We start from the raw sequence: 21839 nt of genomic DNA on the forward strand, positions 1-21839 counted from the left end.
TTTGGTCTTTTGACTTCCCAATGTTCTTTTGTGGAACTATTTGAGTGTCTTCTTGATGTTTCGTATGTCTAGAACTATATGGTAGGAATCCATGTAGGTTTTGGTTTCTTGAATCGTGCTAAGTGTTCAACATTGTGTTTTGTTGAACTGTGATGAGTCTTGTGTGTTCTTCGGAACTACGTTTGGTTTACCCGTTTGATAAGCATGCTAGTTCGGTGTTTAAATGCTAGCGTGTGCATTGTTTGTACCTTCTTAATGGTTGATGACAACTTGTGTTATTCATCGTTGTTGTTGTTGGACTGCGATCCATTCCTTGATTGAGTATGCTTTCATATCTTCGTTGTGATCCGTTGATTGATTCCTGTTGAGGTGTGATGTGTGTGTGGCTTTACCTGGATTGCACGATTAGTGGTATGGGACACTAGTCACCAAGGAATTGTCATGGTCCTCGTGGTGGCCATGACGTGATTATGGAGTTGTGACCTTTGTGTAAGGTTCACGTATTTCGGAGAGGCATGTGTTGCCGTGTGTGTTATCGGTACCCACGTGTACTATGAAATCGGTGGTTTTGTTGGCGGTCGTTGGCAGATGGGGACGAAGGTCCTTAGAGGGAAAAGGTTGGACTTGGTTGTACAGGGGTCCGGGAGGTAATGGTTGGAAGAAGATATAAAGTTGGGGGTAGCCATAAGGTTCGAACCGGGCATAAGGAAGGCATATCAACTCGTGATGGGTGATGTCACGAGGGCTTGTGTAGCCGTTGTGTGAGTTCTCTTCCTGTGACGTGTGTAGTCACAAAGGCATGTGTTGCCTTGGCATATGTTGCTGTTTGTTGTGTCTTTATTCCTTGAGTTATGCATGTCGGGTATTAATCTATTGTGTGATGATAGATTATACCTTGAGACTTCTTGTGAGTCGTTGTTGTTCTTAGTAGTCTTGGGATGTGTTCCCATGTTCTTGTTGAGAGTGTTGAGTCTTGTGTTGACTATTACTCTTGGTTTTGGACTTATATATACGTATTCCGTTTCGAAAATGGCTTTACAAACTTATATCTTATCTATGTATGATATTTCACATGTATTGGTGGGTTACCAGCATTATTCGCTGACCGGGCGTCGTCCCATGTTTTATATGCTTCTTTCAGGTGATGCATAGACGAGTGCGCGGTTTAGTGCCAGCTAGTATAGCTCCCCTCTTATGTTTTGTGGCCTGTGAGCCAATCTAGACTTAGTACTTTGTTTTGATGGTTTAGATTTTGAACAATGCAGATTTATCCTGTGCGTTCACCTTTGGATGAGCGTGGCATAGCACCCCGTTTCCTCTGTTATATATATATATGTATATATATATATATATATATATATATATATATATATATATATATATATATATATGTATATATGTATATATGTATATATATATATATATGTATATATATATATATATATGTATATATGTATATATATATATATATATATATATGTATATGTATATATGTATATATATATATATATATATATATATATATATATATATATATATATATATGTATATATGTATATATATATATATATATATTTATATATATATATATGTATATATGTATATATGTATATATGTATATATATATATATATATATATATATATATATATATATATATATATATATATATATATATATATATTTCCTCTTTCAATCTTCCGCTGTGTTTGATGTTTTGGTTTAAGATATCTGCATGTTTTAAGGCTTTAAATAGCATGGTTTTTAGGGGGTGTTACAGTTGGTATCAGAGCCTAGGTGGGTAAAGTCTTGACTTGTAACTGGCTAAGCGTGGTTTGAGATCTTAAAGTGACCTTAAGAATCTAAGTCTTAGGCTTAGGACTTTAGGACGCGCGGTGAGGTTGTGAGTTCTTGTGTCGTTTTCTGTTGTGTTTCCTGTGCTTGTTTTCCTTTTAGATTTGGTTCTCTTTAGTTAAGGCACCGTGTAAGGGTGCGGGTCCTAAGTTTCCTCCCGTTATCGTGCTGTTGCTGTAGTAGTCGAGGATGGCACCATCGAGACGTCGTGCAAGGTCTTTAGAAGCAGTCACCAGTGAACAGTTAGCTCAAAGTCTCCTTCATTTGACGCGGATCACCCAGACGCAAAGCAACGCCCTCCTCAACAACCACCCTCTTCAGAATGGGAATCGTGACGTAGTACGCCTAGTCGCAAGACTTCGTCCCCCGATCTTCGCCGATGAAAAAGATCCCGCAGTGCTGGACGAGTGGATCCGGATGTTTGACAAGATCTTCGAAGCGACGGGTTGCCCAAAGGATCGCCAAGTGGAGTTAGCTATGTTCTACCTTCGGCAAGAAGCGGACTCGTGGTGGATGCTTGAAAGGCCAGCTTGCAGACAAGATCCGGAGTTAAGTTAGGAAGACCTGAAGGTTAAGTTACGTGCGCGGTTCTATCGCGCTCGTGTCAAGGAGGCCTACCTTTGTGTAGCCGACCCCTACCGAGTTCAGCAAGTTCAAAAAGGAATCCGGGAGAATCGTAAGAAGAAGCTTGACGAAAGCGTCTCACCTGTGGCTAGGAGTTTGATGGCTACTAGTGTTGGATCAACAAGAAGCCTGCAAAGAGACGAATCTAAGAGAGGTAAGGCTCCCCAGCCAATCTGGAAGATCAAGGCTGTAAGGGAAGGCGCCCCGTTTGCAAGAAGTGTGGAAGTGAGCACCCCGGTGTGGACTGTCATGGGAAACCGATGGAGTGCTTTGCTTGTGGCAAGAAAGGTCACCGGTCCTTTGAGTGCAGGGCTAAGAGGAAGACTTCAACGGACTCAACAACAACCTCGGCATAGCAAGATCAACAGTTGTGAGACAGATGCAAGTGGGAACCCTGGAAGTAAGTTTTGTACCCCTTTTGTTGCACCTTCATTCGTCTTTGTGCCTTTCCTGCGTGTTAGCTTCGGACGTTAGCTTGTTTGAGTGTTACCCTTGATCCCCGTTAATCTTTCCTTTCTCTAGTCAAACCCTATCACCCTTTTTTGCCAAGTAATCCTTTTATTCCGAACCTTGTTCTTGTTTTCTTTCCGAACCATCTTGTGTAAGACGGAGGTGACATCTGCTTTTGAAGAATCAGGCAAGGTCTAAGAGTTAAGTCGCGTCCGATTCGAAGTAGAGAGCCTTCAGTTCGTCAATAGTGCAGTGATCAAAGCGTCAAGTCGATGAAGTAGCCTGAAGTCAAGAATCCTTAACCCTCTTTAAGCCGTCTTTCTATCATCTTCTTGTCAAACCAATTGTCTCCTTCCGAGAAATCTTTCCTATCTCTTCGAGCGTCGTTCTCGTTTCCTTCTTAATTTGATTCTATACAAGATGACAACCTCGTTTTCCTAAGTTGTAATCTTGAAAATCCTGATTTCCTTCCTAACCTACGCTATTCTTTAGCCTAAATCTAGTACCCTTCGTTGGGAAATCCTTTCAATTCTTTCAAACCTCATTCTTGTTCCTCTCTTGATTTGACTCTGTTCAAGGTTACGACCTCATCTTTCCTAAGTTGTGACTTTGAGAATCTTAATTCCCTTCCTAGTTATCGCTATCCTCCGTGAGTTTAAATCGCTAGAGTTTAAATCCCTTCCTAGTTATCGCTAGAGTTTAAATCCGTGAGGTTAATTCCCTTCCTAGTTATCGCTAGAGTTTAAATCGGATATCCTCCGTGAGGAAATTCTTTTCAACTCCCTAAAACCCCATTTTGATTCCTTACTTCTTAAGTTGTAGTCCTGTTTACCTTTCTTCTCTTCTTAATCAACATGGTCCTCGAATTTCTGAACCTAAACTCTCACCTTGATCTTCCCTTTTGAATCGAACCTCGTTCTTATATTCCCCGCTTCTAATGATTCTGTGCAAGGTGCAACCTTATTTCCTAAGTTGCAACTTTGATGACTTTGATCCTACTCCTATGTCACGTGGTCCTTGAGTTTCTGAACCCAAACCTTTCGCTCTAATCCTTACCGTTGAACCGCATCTCTTCTTGTGAGCCTTCTTTCCCCTGAGTTACCTTTCTTCTTTGTTACCGTTCTTGTTTTGAACCTTTCATCCGAACCGAAGTTTTGAGGTCTCAAGCGTGCTTTGTAGAGAGTTGGAAGTTGTATGCCAATGCAAGTGTTAAGTCGGTAGCCTGCATCAAGTTCACCCTAGAGCCGGAGAGAAGGACATCCAACTCGTGTTTTGGATCTAGCAGTTGTAGCCTTTGTCGGAAGTGTTAGATCAAGTTCAAGCAGATGCCGAGCTCAAGTTGTGTAGTATGAGTACCTTGTTTCCTTTGGTTGAAGAAGTCAACGGAGATCAGTTGAAGATGCAACCCTGGTCCTGTGATCCCGAGTGATCTAGTTTAGGGTTCTTGTGGTGTCAGTTTCTGTTTGTGGCTTGTTCCTTAGCTGAGCCGTCTCGTTTTGAGTAGATCGTTGGCTAGTTTTGAGCAGGAGTCTGGCTCGGTGTGGAGTTAGCTTTCCTTTCCGGTAAATTTTTTATCTATCACCTTGTCTTTCTTTCTTGTCTTACCTTTGTGAACCCTCAGCTTATTTCTAAGCCTTGCCACTCGTTTTGTTAACCGACGGTTTTGATGTTGAACCTCGTTGTGACCAAGCCTATCAATCTTACTACCTTACTTTAAACCCTTGTTTTCTCTAACTTTGGTTAGTTGGCAAGCACCTTTGTTGCTTAAAACCTCGTTTTCAACCCATCTCTTAAGCTTTGTCATCCGTTTCGCAAGCCGACCGTTTTCATTGTGGAACCTTGTTGCGTCCCTTGCTTGTTTTGTTAGTAGGTTCATTGGTAGTTGTTGCTCAGTTGTGTGTTTAGTCGTTCTCTCTTGTTGGCCGTGGTTGTTAGCTTGTAGTTTGAGTAGTTGGTTTAGTTGCTTCGCGTACATGAAGACGCAGTTTGTTGCCGTGCACCAAAGGCTAGATCAGTTTGAGGCCAGTTCGAGCCGTAGAGGTGGGGATGACGAAGAATCCGATGAGAGCACCGATGAGTTGGAGAGCGAATTGTTTTAGCTCGGTGTTGTGGTGATCTTGTTTGCTCTTCTTTAGTTGTTGTTATCCTCTTAGTTGTTGTTACCGTTGGTAGTTGCTTATTATTTGCTTCGTGTGCTTGTTCTTGCTTGTTGTTTTGTTGTGTAGCTAGTTTTGTGGTTGGTGCTTTGAGATAGTTGTCTAGTTCTTAGTTGTTGGCTAGAAGTTGGTGTTTGTTGGGACTAGAGTTCGTTATGCTCAATTTATCCGTTGTTAAAATTCTTGCCCAATCCTTGTTTTGAATTCTTTCTTGCCATGAATTCTTGTGGATTCTTTTGGATTTTGACCAAAAGAGGTTGTTCTTGACACTCTTGTCACATTGTTGTTCTTCTCACCGTTTGTTTTAATTCGTCGTACCCAAGCTTCGGGGACGAAGCTTCTTTGAAGGGGGAGAGGATGTGACACCCCGAAATCCAAATTCGATTAAGGGATTAATTAAATAATTAATCCTATTTCAATTGGTAAATTAATTCCTAAAAATTCTGAAAATTCAATAGTCGGGGACTAGTAATTGACTAGTCAACCCCAAAGTCAAAGTTGTACCTTAAGCTTTGTAAGGAGTTCCCTTGTTCCCTTACACCTCTTTATGTTAGTAAGGGTATTCTTGACTTTTCACCTTGTGTTAGTATTGTAAGCTAACCTAGTAGAACATCCTCATTTCTCTCATTACACTTTCCAAACATTAGCTCTACCTTCTCTCTAAAAATGTAGATAGCTTTTCTTCCAAGCCAAGTTGAAGCTTTGCCAAAACTTCAAGAGTTGTCTCTAAGATTCTACCTTTCATACATTTGGGCATCTAGGAGGGTAAGATCCATGTTCATCTTGTGTTTTTAGTGTTTTCTAAGGTGTCTTTTCTTAAAGATAGAATCTTTATGATCTTTTTGGTGTGTTCTTGAAGTGGGTTTGGAAGGTGAGCTTTGTTAGGAGCTTGGTGAGGTGTTAAGTGAGGGTTTTTGTCTACAAGAGGTAACCCATGCTCTACAAAATCTATTTTGCTTACCTATATGAATATTTATTGGATTCTACATGTGTTTTTCTATGAAATGTGAGTGTTTATGCATTGTCTTGTGAAAATGCATATCTAGAGCTTGTGTTTAGGGTTCTTGTATGCTATTGCTTGGCTATTCCTTTAATTCAAGTCATTTTGTTGTATGTGGTGAGATTTGGCATGCTTTGGACATGAATTTGAGTTTGGAGATGAAAATCCCCGAAGGGATTATTTTGGGCACAAGAACGTATCCACGGGCGGAACGGCGGGCAGAGCCCTACCCGCGGGGAATAGGCCGGATATGGGTATGTACCCGCGGGCAGAACCACGGGTAGGGGCCTACCCGTGGGTCCACCCGCGGGGTACACTTTGGTGTTTGGTGGGTATTTGTTCCCCTTGATTCTTTTGACTCGGTATTTGGTCTTTTGACTTCCCAATGTTCTTTTGTGGAACTATTTGAGTGTAACACCCCAGATTTTTAAGACATTTAAAACTTATAATAAAGGTAGAATCTTATTAAATCCCAAGATATAAATACAACCGTTCGGGGTGCTATGCCACACCTGGGCTAGAGAACCCAAGTGCACAGGCTAACTAACTAATATCCTCAAAGCGTAAATACGTAAACGTGGCACGCAGGCCAAAAGGGAAACTATCTACTTCTAAGTTGTAGCACACTCCAGTGACTTAATCTTCTGTGCCTGAAAGCCAAATATATCTGTTCAGCGAGAGATGCTGGTAACCCACTCCAACGCGTTGAAATACAATACATATAGAGATATATATAGATATACGAAAACCATTTTGAGCATGAAGATATATCCTACGAACTCTAGCTTTAAAACCGGGAATGACTCGACAGATAAGGCCAGACACAAGCAACAGTTATAACGAGCATATGCAGTTCACAACAGATAAGGCAGATAAGGCAAAGCATAAACAATGATCATAACCCAACATGAACAATCCCCAATATAAATCCCATAGTCACATCCCCCAAGACACTCGTAATCACAACTCGTCCATGTCACAACACATAACACACTTTGTTGGCGCCACAGGACCAATCGCATGCCCATACATGAGGGTCAGCGCATATAGCTCTGACACGGCCCCGCAGCACCCTGCCCCGTATCGCAACACGGAGGGGTCGATCGCAACCGACCGATGAACCGCAGCTCATCATAATGTTTGATCGCAACCAAACAGTGGACCGCAGCCCAAGAGAGTGTGTCATCTGACTGTAGCCAGGAATTCCCATCTGACTACAGCCAGCCTCTGAACCGCAGCTCAGGAAAGATGTCACCTGATTGCAGCCAGGAATTTCCATCTGACTACAACCAGCTTCTGGACCGCAGCCCAGGATACCGTCATCCGACTGCAGCCAGGAATTCCCATCTGACTATAGCTGGCTTCTGAACGCTCAGGATAACCAATCCGATCGCAACCGAATTGGGGCATCACGCACACATAACACATAGAAAGCACATGCAACCCACATTACACATTGGGAAGGGGGACAAAGCGTATAACAACCTTATGCGTGATCCATCACGTACTAAGAATAGTCCTAAGGGGATCATACTTCTTCCACCTAGGTCAACGGCATACCAATTCAACTAGCATGCAATATAATAGACCCATAAACCTACGAACGGTACCCGAAATATCAAACTAGACATAGGCACGACAAACGGGGTCCGTTGGGACACCACGGGGATCGGGGAAACATCAAACGGGGAAGCCGGGGTCCCAAGGGGGGAAAATTCCAGCGGGTAGCCGGTGGGTGGGGGTCCACCCGCCGGCTGCCCGCCGGCCATCACTGTTCCGGGCAGCGGGTGCCCGGCGGGCAGCTGCCCGCCCGCCGGCTGCCCGCTGCCGGAACTGCCCGGAGTTGCCACGGGTAGGTGGCGGGTCCCCTACCCCCACCTACCCCCCACTGACTCTTTTCATCACTTTTCGCCCCGGGAACCGTTGTGGAACCCGAAACCATGCTTAGACACTTTACAACGCAATTAACGACAACACGTAGACAATTAACGAATCAAATACGAGGAACGAACGGCACCTAACCTATCATGCTTTTCTAAACATAATCAACACCCAAACATGCGATTTCCCCACCCGATAATCCAAGAATAATATCATACGATACAACCTAGGGTTCTAATCACTTTTATATCAACAAGGATACAATTCGTCTTCTAATTGCAAGATTCGGTAGGAACAACACATAATCATCAAGGATACCAATTAATCATCAAAAACATCATAATCATCAAGAACAACACATAATCATCAAAACCCCAATTAATCATCAAGAACATCATAATTATCAAGAAATTCCCAATATCAAGATTATCAAGATTCCTCATGGAATCATTATATCGACACCAATAATAATCATCATCAATCGCCATTTTCAACAATATGGGGGAAACCCTAAGGGGAAATCATAGCTATGAAAATAGGTTTTGTTGAGACATGGGTTACCTCTTAATTAATTCCTTGGCTATGAAGGGTCTTTCTTTAAGCTTTCTTGCTTTCTTGATTTCTTCTAGGGGATTCTTGGAGCACTTTGGGGTGGTGGAACGTTTATTGTGGTGGGGGGTTCTAGGTGCCTCTTAAGTCCCCTATTTATATATTTAGGAGTCCTGGTTAGGAACTAATATTATAGGCTTGCTAATTCTATTTCTTTTGGAACTAAGGATTGGGTTTAGGGATAAGGGTCCATGGTCCATAGTGGACCATATTAATTAATTAAAGGGAATCCTAATCGTAGTCTGAATAGTAAAAGGCCTACTTCCTTTATTCCTAATAGATAACTAGGTCTAGGATTCCTAATTAGAATCTGAATAGTAAAGGGTTTACTTTCTTTATTTCTAATAGGCTTAGGACTCTAATTTAGGCAAGGGTCCACGGTTCATGGTGGACCTTTATTAATTAATTAAAGGAAACCTAACCGAATTAAATCATATTTAATTATTATTAACGGGATTAATTTAATAATTAATCCGGGATTGAAGGCCGTAACACGGGGTGTTACACTCTCCCCCCCTTACGAGAAGCTTCGTCCCCGAAGCTTGGAAATCATTGCAGGGTTAACGAGTCAAGAGAAGAACCGTGGTCCTATAGAGAAGGTATTCCACGGGGAAATTGTATACTTGCACGCCTATGTGTGTTGGGTTTTTGGGAGCGATTAGGTTTTACAGGGTTAAGAGAGTGGGTCTCAAACTTGAGGACACGGTGAATTCAGGAATTAGGATCAAGTTTTCGAGGTTGCAACTTAGGTTGTGAGGTTGCCACTTGTATGGAATCGTTAAAACATGGGATTGAGAATGGGGTCTGAAGGGTAGAAAGGGTTTTGAAATAAGGAAGGGGCCAATTTTCCGAGGGAGGGAAAGGAATTCGGCTAGGATGGGTTAAGGTTTCTCGATCCCAAGTGAATAATCTGGTTAGATGCTTTGATCACGATGCGCCGACGAGCTGATGATCCTCCTTCCTTGGTGTTGGTGCTTGCTTGACTTTAAGATCCTTGTTAGACCTTGCTTCCCAGGCTAAGGTTTCATCCTTCTCTTCTTTCTTGAGGGAATTTCCCGTGGTGATTCAACACTTACTTCTTTAATGCGCCCAAGGTCTTGACCGAGTTGGGTCAACCAAGCCAATCTCTTAGGGCGCATTTCCCAAATTCTTCCCAAAGTCTCTTGGGAGTCGATGGATTTTGGGTTGAATTTCTCTTCTTATTGAATTTCATCTCCTCTTTAGTGGATGAAATTCTTAGTAAGACTTCATGTCTTACCCGAGGTTCGGCATTGTTGTGCCCTGTTTGTGTTATTTTTTAATGATGAAGGTGTCCTTGCGTGCCCTTTTTTTTTAAAGCGCAGTCGGTTACCAAATCTCGTTGTGGGATGACTCGGCGACTTTACGAGTCACCTCATCTCCTTGTAGGTCCTTAATGACCCTTGAAGTCTTGGCGCGAATGTGTTCTTAACCCTTTTGCTTAGCACCATGGGCTACGTAGTTCTTGATTCCATACAACTTGTAAGGAGTCCTCTGATTTGCTCGAACGATGTCCATGGTTTGGAGGAGTCCCGGTCCCTCCTTAGCATTTTGACTTTTAAGGTTTTCGTGGGTTCTTAGTACGAGTTCCCAACTCGCCTCCTTGGTTTGCGCAATCCTTTACGCCAAACATCCCTAGTCGGTTGTATCGTAGGATCCGATTTCAATTACTCGTGCAATGTAATTGATTGTGATTTCCCGATGGTGTCTCGTGCGTCAAGGTCTTTTACGTAGGACACTATGTTTAGGTGGTCCATGGTTCCTTACCCAAGACTCACATTCCTCAATCGAGGCACACAAGTGCGCCACAAATCAATAAAATGAGGGGTTAAGAAATCAGCACATTGTACCAGTGGGCGCGAGGTGGGCGGTCGTCCGCCTGCCAAGCTCCTGCCAAGGACCCGCCAAGGTCCCGTCAAGGACCCGTTGGGGACCCGCGGGAAAGTGACTAGGAATAGTCAATTCCTTCGGGAAAGACCCCAAAAATGCACAGATTCATGTCCTGACAAGTCCCATGCCCTTGTGCACAATAAAAGGGACTTGGATACATAGGATGACCCATCGTACAATGTTCATTGATCCTTAAGCACGAGTTCTAGAGGTAGATATACATACATATATATATACCTATGTTTTCTTGGTCTGGGTTTAAAGGGGTGTAAGGAGTGCAAGGGCTAGGTTTCAAAGTCGAGGGGCGGATAGGGTCGATGTCTCAAGGTCGTAATACAGGAAGGAAGGTTGCCACCTTGTACGGGTTCGTCTGTAATGAGGGATCAAGAGCGAGGTTTGGAGTGATAGGACGGATTCTTTAACGAAATGGTACTTGATTGGCAAGGGGAGGGAAAGGGGCTAAGGACTCTTGGCTTTGAGTGATTAGGCCTGTTTGGGGCTTGGTTGTGGCGTGCAGTCGAACTGGTGATCCCTTTTCCTTGGCTTTGTTTGATTCTAAGATTTTCGTTTGATCTTCTCTTCCCGTGTCGAAGTCCCCTTCGTTTCTATGGCTTCCAGGGGAATTCTCGTGATGGTTTCCGTGCACGTTCCCCTCGGATGTCCAGAAGTCTGGACCCAGTCGGTTTAGTGGGTCAAACCCCTAGGTCTTGACTCCTAATCCTTGCCGAGGGTTCTTAAGGGTAAGGGGGGTTTCGGGTTAGTTTTTCTTGTTCTATTGGGTTTCATCCCTTCCTTGGTGGATGAAATTCTTAGCAAGGATTTGTGTCCTCCTCGAGGTTCGGCCTGTTGCACCTATTTGACGATGTTTTCTGTAGCGAGGGCCCCTAACACATTGAACGTATTTGTTTGCCCGCTCTTGTCAACGCATGGCATTCTTCGGTGGCGTACGTACAGGCTATGGTTTCTCGTGAAGCCTTCACGGTTTTCGTGCAAGGGTGGGGTGATACGTATTCGTAACCTCCACCTACTTTGCCGATTCTTATCTAACAACTTATTTTAATATTGAATCAATGAATGTCGGTTCTTCACGCCCCTGGGCAGGGTAAGGGCCTTATGCTGCTCTACGTTTTTAACAGGGTTTCCAAACGGAGTGGGGATATGAACTTAGAGTAAGGGCAATAACAATTTAGGGTTTCCGAGGGTTTGGGTTAAGCGCAACAAAGGGTGAGCAAGGTCATGACGGTTGTGAATTTTCTCTTAAGGTAATTAAGGATTCGGGGTGGGAGTTTTCAACAAATATGGGTATCAAGATGCTGGGGTTTCAGGGCGGATGATATTTTAAATTGGGGTGGTGGGGTCGCAAGGTGTCGCGATGTACTTACCTTGCACCCAAGGATTCGACTAATGGTGTCGTTCCTTTGCTACTTTAATAGGTGTCCTAGTTCTCCTTCCTGTTTGTTGTAGCCGCAACCCGGGTTCGCCGAGATAAGGCAACTTGTCGGAAGGTGCATGTCATTTGTCTGACTCGGGGGTTATCGTGGTTACCCTGGGTTGGTGCGTATTGCAGTCCGTCCCTTTTAGCAGTCCTGACTGTAACGCCGCTTCTTAGTAGTCATCCAAATCTTCCTTTTCTTTGGTCAGGGTCCTTGTCAAGTCTTTTGACGGGAGTTAGGACGAGACGATTTATCGGGTAAGTGTACGTTACCCAGTTGTGGAAGTAAACTTATCTATTTGCACCCTTACCTGGTGTGGTAAGCGTAGGGGGAGGTTCCTTTAAGTTAGAGAGGGATGAAGTGAGGGGAGGTTATGTGTAGGTTTCAGAATCTCACTGCGCGTCCTAAGATTCCTGGATCTTATGTTCCTAAGTACCTAGAGTTCAAGCCTAGTGTCCTAAAGTCCGGTCTTAAGAGTCTTATCCTAGGGTCAAACTTGAGCTCTGATACCAACTGTAACACCCCAGATTTTTAAGACATTTAAAACTTATAATAAAGGTAGAATCTTATTAAATCCCAAGATATAAATACAAGCGTTCGGGGTGCTATGCCACACCTGGGCTAGTGAACCCAAGTGCACAGGCTAACTAACTAATATCCTCAAAGCGTAAATACGTAAACGTGGCACGCAGGCCAAAAGGGAAATTATCTACTTCTAAGTTGTAGCGCACTCCAGTGACTTAATCTTCTGTGCCTGAAAGCCAAATATATCTGTTCAGCGAGAGATGCTGGTAACCCACTCCAACGCGTTGAAATACAATACATATAGAGATATATATAGATATACGAAAACCATTTTGAGCATGAAGATATATCCTACGAACTCTAGCTTTAAAACCGAGAATGACTCGACAGATAAGGCCAGACACAAGCAACAGTTATAACGAGCATATGCAGTTCACAACAGATAAGGCAGATAAGGCAAAGCATAAACAATGATCATAACCCAACATGAATAATCCCCAATATAAATCTCATAGTCACATCCCCCAAGACACTCGTAATCACAACTCGTCCATGTCACAACACATAACACACTTTGTTGGCCCCACAGGACCAATCGCATGCCCATACATGAGGGTCAGCGCATATAGCTCTGACACGGCCCCGCAGCACCCTGCCCCGTATCGCAACATGGAGGGGTCGATCGCAACCGACCGATGAACCGCAGCTCATCATAATGTTTGATCGCAACCAAACAGTGGACCGCAGCTCAAGAGAGTGTGTCATCTGACTGTAGCCAGGAATTCCCATCTGACTACAGCCAGCCTCTGAACCGCAGCTCAGGAAAGATGTCACCTGATTGCAGCCAGGAATTCCCATCTGACTACAACCAGCTTCTGGACCGCAGCCCAGGATACCGTCATCCGACTGCAGCCAGGAATTCCCATCTGACTGTAGCCGGCTTCTGAACCGCAGCTCAGGATAACCAATCCGATCGCAACCGAATTGGGGTAACACGCACACATAACACATAACAAGCACATGCAACCCACATTACACATTGGGAAGGGGAATAAGCGTATAACAACCTTATGCGTGATCCATCACGTACTAAGAATAGTCCTAAGGGGATCATACTTCTTCCACCTAGGTCAACGGGATACCAATTCAACTAGCATGCAATATAATAGACCCATAAACCTACGAACGGTACCCGAAATATCAAACTAGACATAGGCACGACAAACGGGGTCCGTTGGGACACCACGGGGATCGGGGAAACATCAAAAGGGGAAGCCGGGGTCCCGAGGGGGGGAAAATTCCAGCGGGTAGCCGGTGGGTGGGGGTCCACCCGCCGGCTGCCCGCCGGCTAACACTGTTCCGGGCAGCGGGTGCCCGGCGGGCAGCTGCATGCCCGCCGGCTGCCCGCTGCCGGAGCTGCCCGAATTGCCGCGGGTAGGTGGTGGGTCCCCTACCCCCCACTGACTCTTTTCACCACTTTTCGTCCCGGGAACCATTGTGGAACCCGAAACCATGCTTAGACACTTTTCAACGTAATTAACGACAACACATAGACAATTAACGGATCAAATACGATAAACGAACGGCACATAACCTATCATGCTTTTCTAATCATAATCAACACCCAAACATGCGATTTCCCCACCCGATAATCCAAGAATAATATCATACGATACAACCTAGGGTTCTAATCACTTTTATATCGATCAAGAATACAATTCATCTTCTAATTGCAAGATTCGGTAGGAACAACACATAATCATCAAGGATACCAATTAATCATCAAAAACATCATAATCATTAAGAACAACACATAATCATCAAAACCCCAATTAATCATCAAGAACATCATAATTATCAAGAAACTCCCAATATCCAGATTATCAAGATTGCTCATGGAATCATTATATCGACATCAATAATAATCATCGTCAATCGCCATTTACAACAATATGGGGGAAACCCTAAGGGGAAATCATAGCTATGAAAATAGGTTTTGTTGAGACATGGGTTACCTCTTAATTAATTCCTTGGCTATGAAGGGTCTTTCTTTAAGCTTTCTTGCTTTCTTGATTTCTTCTAGGGGATTCTTGGAGCACTTTGGGGTGGTGGAACGTTTATTGTGGTGGGGGGTTCTAGGTGCCTCTTAAGTCCCCTATTTATATATTTAGGAGTCCTGGTTAGGAACTAATATTATAGGCTTGTTAATTCTATTCCTTTTGGAACTAAGGATTGGGTTTAGGGATAAGGGTCCATGGTCCATAGTGGACCATATTAATTAATTAAAGGGAATCCTAATCGTAGTCTGAATAGTAAAAGGCCTACTTCCTTTATTCCTAATAGATAACTAGGTCTAGGATTCCTAATTAGAATCTGAATAGTAAAGGGTTTACTTTCTTTATTCCTAATAGGCTTAGGACTCTAATTTAGGCAAGGGTCCACGGTTCATGGTTGACCTTTATTAATTAATTAAAGGAAACCTAACCGAATTAAATCATATTTAATTATTATTAACGGGATTAATTTAATAATTAATCCGGGATTGAAGGCCGTAACACGGGGTGTTACAATGGCACAAAGGAACCCTAAACACAAGCTCTAGATATGCAATATCACAAGACAAATCCATAAACCCTCACATTTCATAGCAAAACACAAGTAGAATCCAAGAAATCACATATAGGTAAGCAAAAATAGGTTTTGTAGAGCATGGGTTACCTCTTGTAGACCAAAAGACTTCACTTTACACCACAACAAGCTCCCCACAAGGCTTACTTTCCAAACCCACTTCAAGATTAAACTAAAATATCATAAAGATCCTACTTTTAAGAAAAAGACAACTAAGATGGAACCAAAAACACAAGATGAACTTAGATCTTACCCTCCTAGATGCCCAAATAGGTGAAAGGTTGAATCTTGGAAGCAAATCTTGGAATCTTGACAAGGGTCTCAACTTGGCTTGGAGAATAAGTTACACTTCTTTTCTAGAGAGAAGGTAGAGCTAATTTTTAGGAATTGTAAGGAATGAAATGAAGAAGTCTTCTAGGTTAGGTTACAATACTAACTCTTGGTGAAAAGTCAAGAATAACCTTACTAACCCTTAGAAAGTGTAAGGAACAAGGGAACTCCCCTCAAAGCTCAAGGTACAACACAACTTTAAGGTTGACTAGTCAAATACTAGTCCTTGAGTATTAAAAATCAGGATTTTAGGAATTAATTCTTCAAATAAAATAGGATTAATTATTTAATTAACCCATGGATTGAATGTGGATTTTTGGGGTGTCACATCCTCTCCCCCTTCAAAGATGCTTCGTCCCCGAAGCTTGGGTACAACGAATTAAAAGCAAACGGTGAAAGGAAACGACATTATGACAAGAGGATCAAGAACGAATCCTTTTGGTCAAACTCAAAAGGTTCTGCAAGGGTTTCAAACAAAGAAAGGGCATAACAATTCAAGAATTGTCAAGAACATAACAAGTAAAAGATTGAGCATCACAACTCTATTCTCGGCACCACATCTATTTCTACCTAAACACTAAGAACAAGACAACCAACACAAAACACCTCTACCACTACGAAACTAACTAAGCCACAAGGCTACAAGCACAAACGCAACAACAAGCAACCAAACAACGGCGACAACGGCCAAAGTAAAACAACCACAAGGAAAAAGGCAAGCAAGGCAACCACAACTACTAGAAGGATTCGCACTCCGACCCCTCGGACTCTTCCTCGACTTCTCCTCTACGACTCGAGTCGGCTTCGATCTGATCTAGCCTGAGGTGCACAGTGACGAACTGCGTCTTCATGAAGGCGAAGCAACTAAACCGACTATTCAAACTACAAATTAACAACTACGGCAAACAAGAGAGAACGACAGAACGCACAACTGAGGAAACGACTACCGACGAACCTACTAACAAAACAAGCAAGGGACGCAACAAGGTTCCACAACAAAAACGGTCGGGTTGTAAAACGAATGACCAAGCTTAAGAGATGGGTTGCAAAGAGGTTTTAAGAATCAAAGGTGTTCGCCACTAACCAAAGTTAGAGGAAACAAGGGTTTAAAGTAAGGTAGTGAGATAGATAGGTTTGGTCACAACGAAGTTCAACACCAAACCATCGGTTAACAAAACGAGAGACAAGACTTAGAGATAGGTTGAAGGTTCACAACGGTAAGACAAGAAAGAAAGATAAGGTGATAGATAAAAGATTTACCGGAAAGGAAAGCTAACTTCACAACGAGCCTAACTCCTGCTCAAAACTAGTCAACGATCTACTCAAAACGAGACGACTCAGCTAAAGAACAAGCCACAAACAGAAACTGACACCACAAGAACTCTAAACTAGATCACTCGGGATCATGGAACCCGGGTTGCATCTTCAACTGATCTCTACTGACTTCTTCAACCCAAGGAAACAAGGTACCCCCACTGCTTAACTTGAGCTCGGCATCTGCTGGAACTTGATAAAGGCTACCGACTTAACATATGCATTAGCGCACCACTTCCAACTCAACAAAGAAACGCTTGAAACTTCAAAACTCCGGTCCGGATGAAAGGTTCAAACAGGAACGATAACAAAGGAGAAAGGTAACTCAGGGGAAGGAAGGCTCACAAGAAGAGATGCGGTTCAATGGAAAGGATTGGGGTGAAAGATTTGGGTTCAGAAACTCAAGGACCACATTACTTAAGAGTTGGATCAAAGTCATCAAAGTTGCAACTTAGGAAATAAGGTTGCCACCTTGCACAGAATCATTAGAAGCGGGAAATACAAGAACAAGGTTCGATTCAAAGAGACGATCAAGGTAAGAGTTTAGGTCCAACAATTCGAGGACCATGTTGATTAAGAAGGTGAGATTTGTAAACGAGATTACAACTTAAGGATTAAGGAATCAAAACGGGGTTTTAGGGATTGAAAGAATTTCCCCACGGAGAGTATCCAATTTTGAGCTCAAGGATAGCCATAATTAGGAAGGGAATCAAGATTTTCAAAGTCACGACATAGAAAAGATGAGGTCGTAACCTTGAACAGAGTCAAATCAAGAGAGGAACAAGGACGAGGTTTGAAAGAATTGAAAGGATTTCCTAATGAAGGGTACTAGATTTAGGCTCAAGAATAACGTAAGTTAAGAAGGAAATCAAGATTTTCAAGATTACAACTTAGGAAAACGAGGTTGTCATCTTGTATAGAATCAAATTAAGAAGGAAACGAGAACAACGCTCGAGGAGATAGGAAAGATTTCTCGGAAAGAGACAATTGGTTTGACAAGAAGAGGATAGAAAGACGGCTTAAAGAGGGTTAAGGATTCTCGACTCCAGGCAACTTCTACTTCGACTCGGACGCGGTTTAACTTTTAGACCTTGCCGGGTTCCTTCATATGCTGATGTCACCGCCGCCATGCACAAGGTGGTTAAGAAAGAAAACAAGGACAAGGTTCGAAAGAAAAGGATCACTTGACAAAAAGGGTGATAGGGTTTGACTAGGGAAAGGAAAGATTAACGAGGGTCAAGGGTAACACTCAAACAAGCTAACGCCAGAAGCTAACTCGCAGGAAAGGCGCAAAGATGAAGGTGCAACTAAAGGGGTACAAAACTTACTCCCACGGTTCCCACTTGCATCTGTCTCACAACTGATGATCTTGTCTTGCCGAGGTTGTTAATGAGTGCGCTGAAGTCTTCCTCTTATCCCTGCACTCAAAGGACCGATGACCTTTCTTGCCACAAGCAAAACACTCTATCGGTTCCTAAGACAGACGACGCCGGGGTGGTCACTTCCTCATTTCTTGCAACCGGAGCGCCTTCCCTTAGCCTTGATTTTCCGGATTGGCTAGGGGGCCTTACCTCCCTTAGAGCCATCTCTTTGAAAGCTTCTTGTTGATTCGGCATCGGTAGCCATCAAACTCTTAACCACTGGTGCAACACTTCCGTCAAGCTTCCTCTTACGGTTCCCCCGGATTCCTTTCTGAACTTGCTGAACTCGGTAGGGTCGATTGCACAAAGGTAGGCCTCCTTGGCATGCGCAGGATAAAACCGCTCACGTAACTTAACCTTCAGGTCTTCTCAACTGAACTCCAGTTCTTGTCTACAGACTGGCCCATCAAGCATCCACCACGAGTCCGCTTCTTGTCGAAGGTAGAACGTAGCTAACTGTTCACTTGGCGATCCTCCGGGCAAACCACAGCTTCGAAGATCTTGCACGACGTCTCGACGATGCCATCCTCGACTTCTACAGCAACAGCACGATCACGGGAGGAAACTCAGGGCCCGCACCCTTACCTGGTGCCTTAACTAAAGAGAACCAAAACTAAAAGGAAAACAAAGCACAAACAACTCAACAGAAAACGATAAGAGAACTCACAACCTCACCGCGCAACCTAGAGTCTTAAGCCTAACACTTAGATTCTTAAGGTCGCTTAAGGGTCTCAAAACACACTTAACCACTTAGAAAGTCTAGACTTAACTCTTCCTAGGCTCAAAACCAAGGCTCTGATACCAACTGTAACACCCCCCAAACAAGACCTATATAAAAGCCTTAACACATGCAGATTAAACAACAAAACTAGCATGCTTATCAACGGGGAAACTCAAGATAGTTCCGAGGAACACACAAGACACCTCTTGGTCCAACGAAACACAATGTTGAACACTTAGCACAATTCAAGACACCAAAGTCCTACATGGATTCCTACCATATAGTTCTAGACATACGAAACATCAAGAAGACACTCAAATAGTTCCACAAAAGAACATCGGGAAGTCAAAAGACCAACTATCGAGTCAAACGGATCACGGGGAACAAATCCCGAACGAACTCCACCATGTACCCGCGGGTGGACCCACGGGTAGTGCCCCACCCGTGGTTCCGCCCGCGGGAACACATTCCCACAGGGCATTGTACCCGCGGGTGGTGCCCCGCCCGCCGTTCCGCCCGCGGGAACATTCCTGTTCCACCACAAATCCCTTCGGGGATTTTCTTCTCCAAACACAAATTCAAGTCCAAAACATGCCAAATCTCACCAAATGCAACGTTCTGATTGCCCGGCCACCGTGGGCAACTCGGCAGCCCAACTAGTTAGTCGGTCGGCTCAAACCTTCGGTTTTATTAAATCAAAAATACATTGGAGACATAAGGGACACCACTCGGAGCATACTGGCTAGCCGAAGGCACCCCTCCCCACAAGGATGGTTGATTCCGCCTTTTCAGGCGATGAGTTTCTTGGCTGGTCAAGTCACGCCCTCACCTCCTCTTGATAAGGACAGTTGATTCCGCCTTTTCAGGCGATGAGTTTCTTGGCCGGTCACGCCACACCCTCACCTCCTCTCAACGAGGTCGGCTGGCTTTTTCAAGCCTTTTCATTTGAAAGGAGTGAAATTTCTAGCTATTCAGCTTAAAGCATACAACTGCTCAGTCTAAGTAGTCACCCCTCGGACGCGAGGCGGCTGACTAATTCTTTACTTGTATTTTTTTGAATCTTTGCAGGATTGATTATTCGTGGAAAGCACTGAGGGACTGCATGCAGTCCACTAACTTAGGATAGATAGCTAACTTAGGTCCGAACCATACCCACTCGGTGGGGCGCATCTCGCGAAGATGCTTTTTTACTTAATCAAGTCTTAAATTTTGTAGGATAATGAGTGCTCGGCCGTCGGCAGTTATTTAATACCACTTTTCAGTAGTCGGTCATCTATTATACCCACTTATCAGTTGTTGGTCTTCTATTATATCCACTTATCAGTGATCAGTATTCTATATTCTCCTACTTATCAGTGGCTGGTCTTTTATTATATCCACTTATCATTGGTCGGTATTCTATATTCTCCCACTTATCAGTGGTTGGCCTTCTATTATATCCACTTATCAGTGGTCGGCCTTCTATATTCTCCCACCTCCAGGTGGTCGGTCTTCTATTTTCTCACCAATCAGTGGTCAACACTTATGTAATTAAACCCACTCTTCAGTGGTCGGTTTTTTATTTCACCCCATGTCTTGGTGGTCGGATTTCTATGTCTCTCGATTGCACCCAATCATCATCATTGTTAGGCGGTCTCGCTCAGTACTCAACAATAAGGAAGAATGATTTATACTTTCCTGTCCATGCATGCGAGACACAGGAAACTGAGTAGGGATGGCAATTCTACCTGCACCCAACGGGTTACCCGCATCCCCGCCCCAATGGGTAATAAAATACCCGCATAATTTGGGTAATGGGTGCGGGTATGGGGGAAAAGTTTTAAACCGCCCCACACCCGCCCTCGCATATGGGGGCGGGTGCGGGGAGAGGTATCCCCGCCCCACACCCGCCCTCGCATATATATATATATATATATATATATATATATATATATATATATATATATATATATATATATATATATATATATATATATATATATATATATATATAACTGTAACACCCCAGATTTTCAGAATATTTAAAACTTATAAATTAAGGGTGAAATCTCATTAAATCCCAAACAGAGTACGAGTGTACGGGGTGCTATGCCACACTTGAGCTAGAGAACTCAGGTGCACAGGCTAACTAACTAATGTATCAAAGATATGAATGCATAAACATGGCACGCAGGCCGAAAGGGAAACTATCTATTTCTATAATCCAAGCTCTAGTGCACTCCAGTGACTTAATCTTCTGTGCCTGAAAGCCAAATATATCTGTTCAGCGAGAGATGCTGGTAACCCACTCCAACGCGTTGAAATACATTACATATAGAGATATATATATAGATATACGAAAAGTCATTTCGAAGCATGAAGATATATCCTACGAGACTCTAGCTTTTAAAACCGGGAATGACTCGACAGATAAGGCTAGACACAAGCAACAGTTATAACCAGCGTATATGATCCACAACAGGCAAGACAGATAAAGATAAGCACAATTAATAATTACAACCCAACATAAACAATCCCCAGCATAAATCCCTTAGTCACATCCCCCAATATACTCATAAACACAATTTCTCCATATCTCATCACATAGCACACTTTGTTGGCGCCACAGGACCAATCGCATGCCCATACATGAGGGTCAGCGCATATAGCTCTGACACGGCCCCGCAGCACCCTGCCCCGTCTCACATTACGGAGGAGCCGATCGCAACCGACTGATGGACCTTTGTCCTACATAATATTTATATACCTGACCGGTCTTTACCAGCCTGGTTAACAGTTGGGATGGTTCTCAGCCCATTCAACTGCCCGTATGGACCTTTGTCTTATATAATATTTATATACCTGACCGGTCTCTACCAGCCTGGTTAACAGCCGGTATGGTTCTCAGCCCACCCGACTGCCCGTATAGTGGAACTTAGTCCTATATAATATTTATATACCTGACCGGTCTCTACCAGCCTGGTTAACAGCCGGTATGGTTCTCAGC

Source organism: Ipomoea nil, unplaced genomic scaffold (assembly GCF_001879475.1).
Source record: "Ipomoea nil cultivar Tokyo-kokei standard unplaced genomic scaffold, Asagao_1.1 scaffold3195, whole genome shotgun sequence".
In the NCBI taxonomy this organism is placed as follows: Eukaryota; Viridiplantae; Streptophyta; class Magnoliopsida; order Solanales; family Convolvulaceae; genus Ipomoea; species Ipomoea nil.